At 44.1% G+C, this 11643-nt stretch overlaps 1 non-coding gene across 1 annotated transcript; it reads left to right on the top strand.

The window, feature by feature from the left end:
- The first annotated feature begins 771 nt into the window (after nucleotides 1–771).
- Nucleotides 772–861, top strand: Trnay-gua (transfer RNA tyrosine (anticodon GUA)). The gene is given in 2 exon segments: nucleotides 772–808; nucleotides 826–861. It is a non-coding gene; the product is annotated as a tRNA-Tyr (tRNA).
- The last annotated feature ends 10782 nt before the right edge of the window (nucleotides 862–11643 follow it).

Consider the following 11643-nt stretch of genomic DNA (forward strand, 5'->3'; position numbering starts at 1 on the left):
TTGTTGTTGTTTGTTTTTTAAGCAAAAGACTAATGTTACTAATACCTTGTTTGGATTATGCCGACTAGGAAGCATTTGGAAGAGTAATTGAAGCAAAGCAGGCAAAAGAATAGGAGCCCAGAAAGTAAACTGCTTTATCATTACATTTGTGAATAATTAGAGGGTTGGGGCCACAATGACTCCAGCTCTGCATCGCTGATCTCCTCTCCACTCTCAGGAGCTGCTGTGTGGGTGGCAGGATTCTACCTTCAAGGTGGCACAAAGGCACAGTCACAAGGACTTCCCCTGCCAAAGTCACTCGTGAGATCAGCAATTCCTTATGTAGTTTTGAATTTCCATTTACTACAGAAAAGTGGGAAAAAGAAGAAAAACAAATTTATAAACGAAATCACCATGAACCCATCAATTAATGACAGCTGACACATATTGCTCTGGTATTTATTTTAAATTTGTGTACATCATAGAAAGAATCAGTAAGTTTTCCTGAATAATTCAAAGCATTGCTTTAAAAAAAGGACGTAGTTGCCAAGATCGTGGATTGTTTACTGTTTTTTTTTTCCCTGTGAATACTGCCCTTGGTACTGGTAGAGTGCCCACTTAGCATTTGTGAAGCCCTGAGTTTGATCCTCAGCATTGTTTAAAATGAGCCTTGGTGACTCATACTGGTAATCCCAGGTGGAGGCAGAAAGATCAAAATTTTAAAACCATTCACATAGAAACTTGAAGCCAGGCTGAGCTACTTGAGACCTTGTTAGAACACATATATGTCATCCTTCGATAGCTCAGTTGGTAGAGCGGAGGACTGTAGAGTGATCCAATCTGGATATCCTTAGGTCGCTGGTTCGAATCCGGCTCGAAGGATAAGTGTTTTGTGGCTCAGATTCCCACAACACAGTATGGATGTGTTATGGGAGGTCAGAACCACCTAAAAAAAGGCAAACAGAAGAATAATGCACTTTGTTCATAAACTTAATAGCTTCTGGCACGCAGACAGAACACTGTATACATAATAAATTAATAAATAAGTAAATACATCTTAAAAAAATTAAAGTGAATAACTATTATATTTGGAGTCTTGGGAGATGTCTCTGCAGTTAAGAGTACTGGCTGCTCTTGCAGAGGGCCCAGGTTCAGTTCCCAATACCTACATGATAGCTCACAACCATCTGTAACTCAAGTTCCAGAGGTCTTCTGGGGCACTCACACACACATGGCAGACATACATGGATACACGTAAATTAAAAATAATTTTTAAAATAATGGCTTTATATTTTTGACAAAATTCCTTCTTAGTTTTATTTATCTCTTAATTATTATTTAATTTTTTTTTTAGGGTTTCTCTGTGTAGTTTTTTTTTGGAGCTGTCCTGAATCTCCCTCTGTAGCCCAGGCTGGCCTCAAACTCACAGAGATCCGGCTGGCTCTGCCTCTTGAGTGCTGGATTAAAGGCGTGCGCCACTGCAGGCTGGCTTTCCTTTCAATTATTATGATTAAAGTCACGGCTAGCTACCCCAGCTGGCCCACTAGACGGTCAGGGTGTGGGTTGTTCCCACCACAAATCTGGTTCTACTACTCTTCGTTCAAAATTCTCTGTATGTTCAGGACTGGTAGGAGGGCTTAGAAGGAAACGATCCCTGTAAGTCTGATTGTCAATCAGAAATGCCACACTGATCTTGTTCATACCTACAGGATATGTATATTATCAAAATATCAGGTCTTTAGTTCTGAATCCTTGCCTCATCAGTTGTGGGTAATTTGTATTTTAAAACGATTTATACAATGCATTTAAATGTTCCATCCTGGCTTACCAGATTGAAGGATAAAAATATTGTCAGTCGAGCTGGGAAGATATCCCAGCAGTTAAGAACATGGACTGCTTCTGTAAGGACCTGTGTGGACTGGCCCCTGACCACCTGTAACTCTGGCTCCCAGGGCTCTGCTACCCTCTTTGGACTCTTTGAGCATCTGCACTCATGTGCACAAACCCACATTTGGGCATACACATATATACACAATTAAAAATTAAAAATAAATCTTAAAAAAAAATATTCCTGCCAGGCAGTGGTGGCCCAACACAAATTCATACGAGATTACTTTGTGTGTATTTTTTCCTTTCAGTGTGTACTTTGTAGATGACAAAGATGTTTCAGTGTCAAAAGGTTGGAGAAAGGGAACAGTCTCTTGTTGTGGGATATTTTAATCACACTCCTGAGACTGCCCAATAAAGTTATACCTTGAATCAGGGGTGGAGCCAGTGACTAGCTGACCAGAACCGGTCATGGAGAAGCCAGCAATTTGGATAGAGAAGATAAACTGGAAGGAAAGGGCGGGGACTAGAGTTTGAGCTCTCTTGGTTCTGGGACACATGAAGAGAAATGTCTCTTGCGGTATCTCTTGCTAAAAAGCAAGGTCAGCTAGTTGCTACTCAGCCTCTCTGAGCTAGCAAATTTTGACCCCAGCCTTTGACTTCTGAGTCTTACTGATAAATAGGACCATAGAGACTTAATTTAAACCTACATATCAAGGTTGTGGCTGAGCCGGGGTCATGGAACCGGAAGCCCCACCAGGCGGTGGCCTGAGTGGCCTGTGGGGCAGCAGGCAATAATTAAAATATCAATAGATTCATGTGCAGCTGCTAAGCCTCTCTGCTGTCCCACCAGCAGGCAGGATCTGGAATTGGTGTGGTTTCTCAAACTACCACGTTTAGATAACAGTGCTTATCTTTCCTCTTCCAGAACATTCTGCCCCTTCTTGTCTGCACGATTAATTAGTCTTCCTCCCTCAAAAGTCACTGAAGATTGGTAACTTCTGCAACGTCTTCCAGAAGCAAACAAATCTAACGATTTTTATGGGGGTGGGAGCAAGCACACTGTGTTGCTGAGGATCACCTTGAAATGATCCTCCTGCCTCCAACCCCCAAGGCTGGTATTATAGGTATGTGCCACCAAGCTGGCTGCACATCACTTTTATTATTTTATTTGTTTATTTTGAGACAAGGTCTCAGTGTGTAGCCCAGGCTTGCCTGCAACTCACTATGTAGTCTATGATGGCCTTGAAGTCAAAACAATCTTCCTGCCTCAGATCCTGAGTACTGAAATTAATGTATGAGCCACCATGTTGATCTGTATAGTTGTTTTATCTGTTACTTTTCTACAAGTTTCTGAACACAATAACTCATTTACACTTTTATTTCTCTATATAACCATTTACATTTTTGATGCATTTTTAGTGTGTGTGTGTGTGTGTGTGTGTGTGTGTGTGTGTGCTGGAGATTGAATTCAAGGCCCCCAATGATGAGCACATAGTAAACTGCTGAGTTTTACCCACAGGCTTCTATAGCTTTTTGTCTTATTCTTGTTCAGAATCATCAGGTGATGAAGCAGCGGCCAGCTGTGACAGATCTGGTTAAACTGAGTCAAGGGGAAGGGCTGGAGTGGGCAAGTGCCCTGCAAGTTCTGGGCTCTTAACTGGTTTGCCGTTGAACTTCATGGCCAACTGCTCTTTCAGGGAGCACACACAATTAACATACACCAGATACGGCCATATGACGTTTGACAATACGATTCTGCAATAATGCTCCTGTTGACCAACCCCACGCCTAGGACAGTATGATGGGATTTGCATATTTGTGAGGGATGTGGAAATGGAGCCAAAGGAGCTGGTCTGAAGAAGATGGAAGGGTCACCAGAGAACTTAGCAGAAGCCAATGAACTAAGGTTGGACTGAGCAAGGTAGACAAAGATTCAGGAGGGGACTAAACGAGACCTTCTCTGAGTTCCGCCCCTTGCAGCCTCTGTGTTACCTCTGGTTATTGCTCACTCTGGCCTTTTCGTTGTCCTGTGGCCTTAGTGTGTGACGTGCCTAAGCGGGGAGGGCCGCCTTTTCCCTCTGGACGACAGGCTGTGGGATGGTGTGAACAAAGCTGGACTGTGACATTTCAGCAGAAGCCTATACATCTGTTATTAGGCCCAGTGTGGTGCTGCACACCCACCACACTTCATGATCCAGCATTTGGGACATGGAAGCAGGAGCTCAGGGGTGTATAGGGACTCAAGGCCAGTCTGGGCTACGCCAGATCCAGACATTTAAAAAATGGGCTGCCTTCATCCCCTTTCCTCTTCCCGCCGCCACTCTGTGTACCCCTAATTAAGTCTTGTCTCATTTGTCTTCACCAAAAGCAGACCCTGAAGCAAAGATTTGGATGCCTGTGAAGTACTGGGAGGTGACCTCAGGAAACACAGAAAGGAAGCAAAGAAAAGAGAGAAGGAAGAACCAGCAAAGGGCAAGTTCATTGGGCTGCTGCTGTGCGCTCAGCTTTGCTGAGGACTGTTTTGAGACAGGGTCTCACTATGCTACCCTGCCTGCCCTGAAGTTCAATATATAGACCTGGCTGCCCTTGAGCTCACAGGGATCCATCTGCCTCTGGCTTTTAGGTGCTAAAAGTAAAGGCATGGGCCAGCATGCCCTGCTTCTGAGGACTCTTAAGTGACTGGGTGGGATTAGAAACCCCCTGTCTCAGAACTGAGTGGAAATCTCGCCCCCACCCCCCTGTGAGGACTTGGAGAGGGATGCTTGTCAGAGAAATGCCAGAAGCAAACTGGGAGACAAGGGGTGGTACCTTGAGACTCAAGGGATGTGAGATTCAGGGGACAACTGCCTTTAAAGATAGGGAACACTGTGTTGTAAACTGTCAGGGTTCCCAGGACTTATCCCAAGGCCGCTCACCACCGTCTCTACCAGCTCTGGGGTCTCTGCTTCTCTTCACCACTGCCTCTCCAAACACCCTGCCTGGAATCCTCCCTCCATCACTGTTAGCCAGAGTTAGGAGTTGCGATGCCTTCAAGCAACCTAGGGAGGGAGAAATGGGTCAGCTAATGTGGTAAACTTCCAAGAGAGAGTTTGTGACCTAAAACTTCAAAAACAATGATTACCTCCTCCTTCCTTTCTGTCCTTATCTCCAAAATGTTTTGAATTATCGTGCATCCTGAGCCTCAGAGATCTTGGGGGTTGAAGCTCTGACTCCCCGAATACCATGGTGTGTGCCAGTTCTGTGGCAGCCGTGGGGCTCACAAAAGGCTTGTTGTTTTTAGAACAATGGGGACAAGGACGACTCAGACTTTTCCAAGCCTCTTCCTTAGTTTCGCTGGAAAGTGAGCAAGGCTGAAAATCAATTATCAGATGAGTTAAGTATGTGGAAACCAATTGATCGTGTTAAAGATGCGTTTCTGGGAATGTGTACATAAAACTCACAATGAGACAACTGTTCCCTCCTATGAACTCCTGATTATCAGTGCATCGGGAACATACTCTGTGTCTCAGCTTTTGTTCTTAGAAAGCTGCGGGAAGTTCCTTTTGGCTTCAGATGTCAGGAGTTTGCTGTATCTGAGAACTCAAAGTGGGGAGCCAAGTTTGGGGTGGGAGCTGTGAATGCTGGGAGACTGGCAGTGGGGTTCTGACCGCCTGTGGCTACATGAAGCCTATTGGCTCACCAGCTGCCCAGCTAGGGTTTGTGGGTGGCCGTGGGGCCTGGATTGGAGACAGCCACAGTGTCATCTACAGCAGCCCGAGGAAGTTTTCCTTTTTCAGATACTCAAGTGAAGATGGGATTCTTGGCTTCATAACAGAAAAGAACCTTCAGGATGAGCCAGCGTGAAGCAGAATGGAGGTTTTAGGAAGAGATTTTAACATAGATTATTTTTTTTATTACATTTGTTTATTTTGATTGATTGAATGATTGATTGGGGGGCAGGTGAGTGTAGGAGCACACGTATGCAGAGGTTAGAGGGTAACTTTCAGGATCAGTGTTCTCCTTCATGTGGGTCCCAGGGACTGAACGCTAAGTGGTCAGTCTTGGTGGTGAGTGCCTTTACCTGCTGACCCTTAAGTATAGACTTAAGCACGGGAAATAATAGAAAGAGAGGCACTCGGGGAAAGGAAAAGACACACTCAAGTGTGAATGTGGGGATCTCAGGGGAGAGTTACACTTACGGGTGTTATAGTAGCCACATATGATTTTGGTGGCTCTCAAGTTACGTCTCAAAGGGTTGCTAAGGAAATTTCTTTTCCTTTTCTCCTCCTTTTTGATAAATGAAGTTACAGGTGGCCCCTTTGGTGTCTTGGATAGGATTTCCACCTGACAAGGTAAAACCATGGGCCACAAGGTTTGAACAAGGAGCCAAAGACATGCCCATTAATGTAGATGTGTTTCTTGTGAGATTCTTAGAAAAGTGTAGATTTACAGTTGGATAGCCAATATGCTGAGGTCTGAGCATGATACAGGCTATTTTGTCATTCTAACTTGAAACACCTCTATACAAAGGAAATATGGTCTCTGTGTAGACATCCTTAGCTGCCAGTGTTAACTGTGCTGGAATTCCCAGCTGGCAAGAATAAACTTCAACTAGACTCTGGTGAGAGGCTTACCATGGTATTGGGAGGAGTGGTATGCCTTCTCCCCACCCCGGCTTTCCTTGGCTAAGATCCTGGAGGCTGCAACCTGCCCTGGCTACCACCTGAGTTGCTAAACAACAATTTACTGAGAGATGCTGGTTGGGATCTGAGGTGTGTGTGTGTGTGTGTGTGTGTGTGTGTGTGTGTGTGTGTGTGTGTGTGTGTGCTGCGCAGCTGAAAGAAGTCTTTTCTTTTGGCATGACTATGATGGGAAGCCCACTGGGGCTGTGGGGTTGCTGAGTTCTGGAAGTCAAGAAGACCAGACCAACAGACCTTGCAAGGATCAGGTTGCACAGGACCTTGTGATTAGCTCCCATGAGAGTTTAGTGCCACCTCCAGGTCTCCTCAGAGTATGTACACAACAGTACATGGCCTCCTAGAATCCCAGAAACAAAATTCCAGCAATAAGAAAAGAAGGAAGATTGGAGCTGAAGACCATTTTTCCATTGACCAGATAACTATCAGCACGGTTTATGCACCATAGGGTTTTGTTATTTTTTACCTAAAGATGTATCTTTGGGGTAATATTTCTTTTAAGCCTGTTTTTTTCTCAAATATACTTTTAAAAACTTCCTTTGTTTTCTGTTTTTTTTTTTGTTTGTTTTTTTGTTTTTCATTTATCTTTTTTCAAGACAGGGTCTCTCCGTGCAGGCTTGGTTGTCCTGGAACTTGCTCTGTAGACCAGGCTAGTCTCTAACTCTGAGATCCACCTGCCTCTGCCTCCCAAGTGCTGGGGTTAAAGGCATGTGACACCACCACCCAGCCACCTTTAAAAGTTTCAAAATTGTTTAATACCTAGTCAAGTTGAGATTTTTTTAAACTTCTTTTTTAAAATTTGTAATAAAAGTTAACGATGTTATTTTTTTAAAAAGTTAATAAACTGAAAGCACCTGCTAATAAAGGTCTAAAATAATAATAAAAAAATAAATGAAATAAAACAAAACCTTAGCTTTGAGGCTAGTACTTCAGGAGAAGGGTACTTGCCTAGCATGACCAAGGCCCTGGGTTTAATCCCCAGCATGGCAATGAACAAACTTGCCTTACCTTTCCCTTCTGGCATAGACCTGCTTATACATGGTGTTTGCTTCAAGCATACATTTTTAAATGCTTTCATCTCATAAACTATTTGTACTCTTGAAAATAACTGAGGACCCTGAAGAATTTGTATGTGGGTTGTATCTATCAGCATTTAATATAATAGGAACTGAAGTCAAGAACATTTTAAGCATAGTAACACAAAAGCACACTTTCCAGTGGATAGGACACTGTCATTATGCATCACTTAACACCTAGGAAACTCTGAGTCTACATGTAATGTGCAAAAATATGAACGTTGCTTTTAGTAGCATTGAAGAGTTCTGACTTCATGGATCCTCTGAAATTGTCTTGGACTGATACATGCTTTTAAGAATCCATGTCTCTGATGTTCCAGAGGAAGAGTGTAATACAGTTACTGGGGAATGCCTGTGAATCACTGTTGGGGAAGTTGAGGCAGACAGAAGTGCTGGAATGTAATAGTCAGCAGAGGCCTTTGCCATGCCCACAGTGAGCTCTGGAAGTAGGATGGCCTTCTAGAATTCAGATCTTGGGCACAAGCCACAGACTTCTATACATACACACTGACCAGTCCTTGTATGGGCACAGCTAAGCAACAGGGGATCCAGTAATGTTAAACACACAGGGTTGTCCCTTCAAAGGGAGGGATGCATAACCTGTGTTCCATCCAGAAAGCATGGAGCAGCTGTGGCTAGTAGCCTGGTGACCAAAGAGACCACAAAAGATGCCCCCCAGACCCTTATCCTGAATAGGACAATCTATATGGAAGTGTCACGTGTACTTTACAAAGAGTTTGATGTTTTAAGTATTATTGTGCACAGGGGGTTAATTACTGTGAGGAAATTTTCAGCAAATCCTGCCGCGCATAAACATGTCTAAGGTCAACTACTCAGGGTCAGACTCCCGAAGTTTGAACCAACACTGGTTACTGGGTCGAGTTGAACCAAACTACCTTCTTGCCTCCCTTCACTACATTGCTGGCTGTTGTGGTCCCAGAGACCCCCACAAACCCCATGCAGAGGTAGAAATACCTTGGGCAGGGAGGCTTTCTTTGGCTGAGATCAGTTCTACAGTATGGCCTTAAGCCACCCAAACTCCGCAGCCTGAGATGTAAGGGTTGATCTGGGCACAACTGGTCATCCACCTTAGCAGAAAAACGGTAGTGGAGTTCTAGTTTTCCACGGAAGGGTGTAGGCAGAGAGGGAAAAGCGCTTTGCTTCAGGAAATACTATGACATGATGAAGGAAGAGAACTTTCTCTTAGAAATCTCAGATGTTATCTAGTTGTACAACAAGATGGTCCCCAAGTACTGTCTAACTCACGAGACTCTGTTACAGGATAGGTGAGAAAGTCATAGGCCACCATGCACATATGAGGTTAAACTGAGTTCTTTATTTTTGGAAGGCTAACACCAAAGAAAGACTCTTGGTGCTGAAGCTCAGGGGTAGTGTTTTTAAAGTTAAAAAACAAACAAACAAACAAACAACAACAACAAAAAACCACAATCACATCAATGTTAGGTGAGTCCAGAGTAACTATGTAACCATGTAGCGTTTGTTTTGGCAGAACACAGTCGTTATTCCAGACAACAGACAATTTGATTTATACCCTTTTCAGTTATTTTAGTTTCTGTTTAGTCTGTAAGAACATTAATTATTTTGGTCAAGACATCTGGGCCATGGTCAGGGTCATCGAAATCCCAAATGAGCTGCCAATGCTGATGTGGCTGTTGGGGCACTGGGAGCTGAGAAATGTCTAAGAGACACAAATGAGTCAGGACAAGATGGCGCGACTTCAGTTCCTTCAAATTCAGCCCGCCAGTGAGGATAGCCTTGTGGGTTTCCCTTAAACATCCTTCTTACCGTCTGGCCCCAAGTTCACCTCACCCTACTCTCGACCAGTGCACAGAAGGATGGCTGGGACGCCCTCCTTCCAGCCCTGTCACCTGCTGCGTTAGGCTTTTTAAACCACTGTGATAAAATACCTCCAAGAAGCAACTTCGGGGAGGGAGAGTTTGCTTTGGCTCATGGTGGTAGAGGGGACAGGCGACTGTGACTGGGGAGACAGCAGCTGGTCTGTGACTTGTCTCTGGTGGCAGTGGGAGTGTGAGGCCTGCGGGCCCAGAGCTTGGTGGATCAGAAAGCAGGGTCTGTTTAATCCTCAAGACTCATCCCCAGTAAACTACACCCTCTAGTTAGGTTGTACAACCTCCCAAAGGAGCAGCTCCAGCTGGGGACGAGCCTTCAGCCATGGAGCCTGTCAGGGATGGCTCGCATTCAAACCATAACACTTACTGTGTGCTTTGGCCTGAGAGTTTTCATTATCCATGGGCTGTTTATCTCTAAAATGAGTTACTTGAAAAGACAACCCCTGTGTTTCTCTGAGGTTGGGCCCAGCTTTTGGTGTATTATGTGGTGATATTTTATTTGTGCTGAAATGTGGTGTTATTTTATTTGTGCTTTAATAAATATAGTTTGCCTGGAGATCAGAGGAAATAGCAAGGCATTTTAAGTAAACAAAGAAGTGAAGCAGCAGTGGCCCTTAATTCTATCACTGAGCAGGCAGCAGGGTCTCTGTGTGTTCAAGGCCACACAGGAAACAGAGCCAAGCATGGGGACACACACTTTTTTTTTTTAATGTTTATATATATATATATATATATATATATATATATATATATATACACATATACATATATATATTTTATTTTACAATACCATTCAGTTCTACATATCAGCCATGGGTTCCCCTATTTTCCCCCCTCCCACCCCCCTCCTCTTACCCCCAGCCTACCCTCCATTCCCACCTCCTCCAGGACAAGTCCTACCCCGAGGACTGCGATCAACCCGGTAGACTCAGTCCAGGGAGGTCCAGTCCCTTCCTCCCAGACTGAGCCAAGTGTCCCTGCATAAGCTCCAGGTTTCAAACAGCCAACTCATGCAATGAGCACAGGACTTGGTCCCACTGCCTAGTTGCCTCCCAAACTGATCAAGCCAATCAACTGTCTCACCTATTCAGAGGGCCTGATCCAGCTGGGGGCCCTTCAGCCTTTGGTTCATAGTTCATGTGTTTCCATTCATTTGGCTATTTTTTTTTTCAATAATTGAGTAAAACTGAAATTTATTATATGCCACAGTCGTCCTAGGGACCTCCATGCTATAGCCTCTATGGTTCTATGGCTTGTGGTCTGATTGTTCTTTATTTTATATCTAGAATCCACCAATGAGTGAGTACATACCATAACTGTCTTTCTGGGTTTGGGTTACCTCACTCAGGATGATTTTTTCTAGTTCCATCCATTTGCCTGCAAATTTCATGCTTTCATTGTTTTTCTCTGCTGAGTAGTACTCCATTGTGTATATGTACCACATTTTTTTCATCCATTCTTCCGTTGATGGGCATCTAGGTTGTTTCCAGGTTCTGGCTATTACAAATAGTGCTGCTATGAACATAGCTGAGCATGTATCTTTATGGTATGAATCAGCATTCCTTGGGTATATGCCCAAGAGTGGGATGGCTGGGTCTTGAGGTAGTTCGATTCCTAATTTTCTGAGAAACCGCCATACTGATTTCCACAGTGGTTGTACAAGTTTACATTCCCACCAACAGTGGAGTTCCCTTTGCTCCACATCCTCTCCAACATTGGTTGTCATTAGTGTTTTTGATCGTAGCCATTCTAACAGGTAGGGACACACACTTTTAATCACAGTACCAACCATAGAGTTCTGGAGGCTTGTACAGACAGGAAGTGACACAGCTGGCCAGGAAGAGGGAGTGATGTAGTTAGACAGAGAGCAAATCAGATAGCAGAAGAGCAAGACATATAAGCCTGGATAGACAGGAAGTTACTCTCTTTGGAAGCTGCAGAGTTGGTGAGGTAAGGTTGGCTGGTGGCTCTCCCTATTTCCCTGATCTCTCTAAGGCCTTCACCCCTACGTTTGGCTCAGTGTTCTTTATTTAATAAGACCATTTAGAAATTCGCCGACAGTATTATGCACTTAAATCTCTCTCCCTTCATGGCATTAAACATGGACGTGGGGAGAAATGGAGTGTGAGTAAAGTTCATTCCAGGATTAGCCAAAAGCACGAGCTAGTTCTCACGACACAGACGGTCTGTAAACAGAAGAGATGCTGTACT

The sequence above is a fragment of the Peromyscus maniculatus genome, chromosome 5, assembly GCF_049852395.1.
Source record: "Peromyscus maniculatus bairdii isolate BWxNUB_F1_BW_parent chromosome 5, HU_Pman_BW_mat_3.1, whole genome shotgun sequence".
Lineage (NCBI taxonomy): Eukaryota > Metazoa > Chordata > Mammalia > Rodentia > Cricetidae > Peromyscus > Peromyscus maniculatus.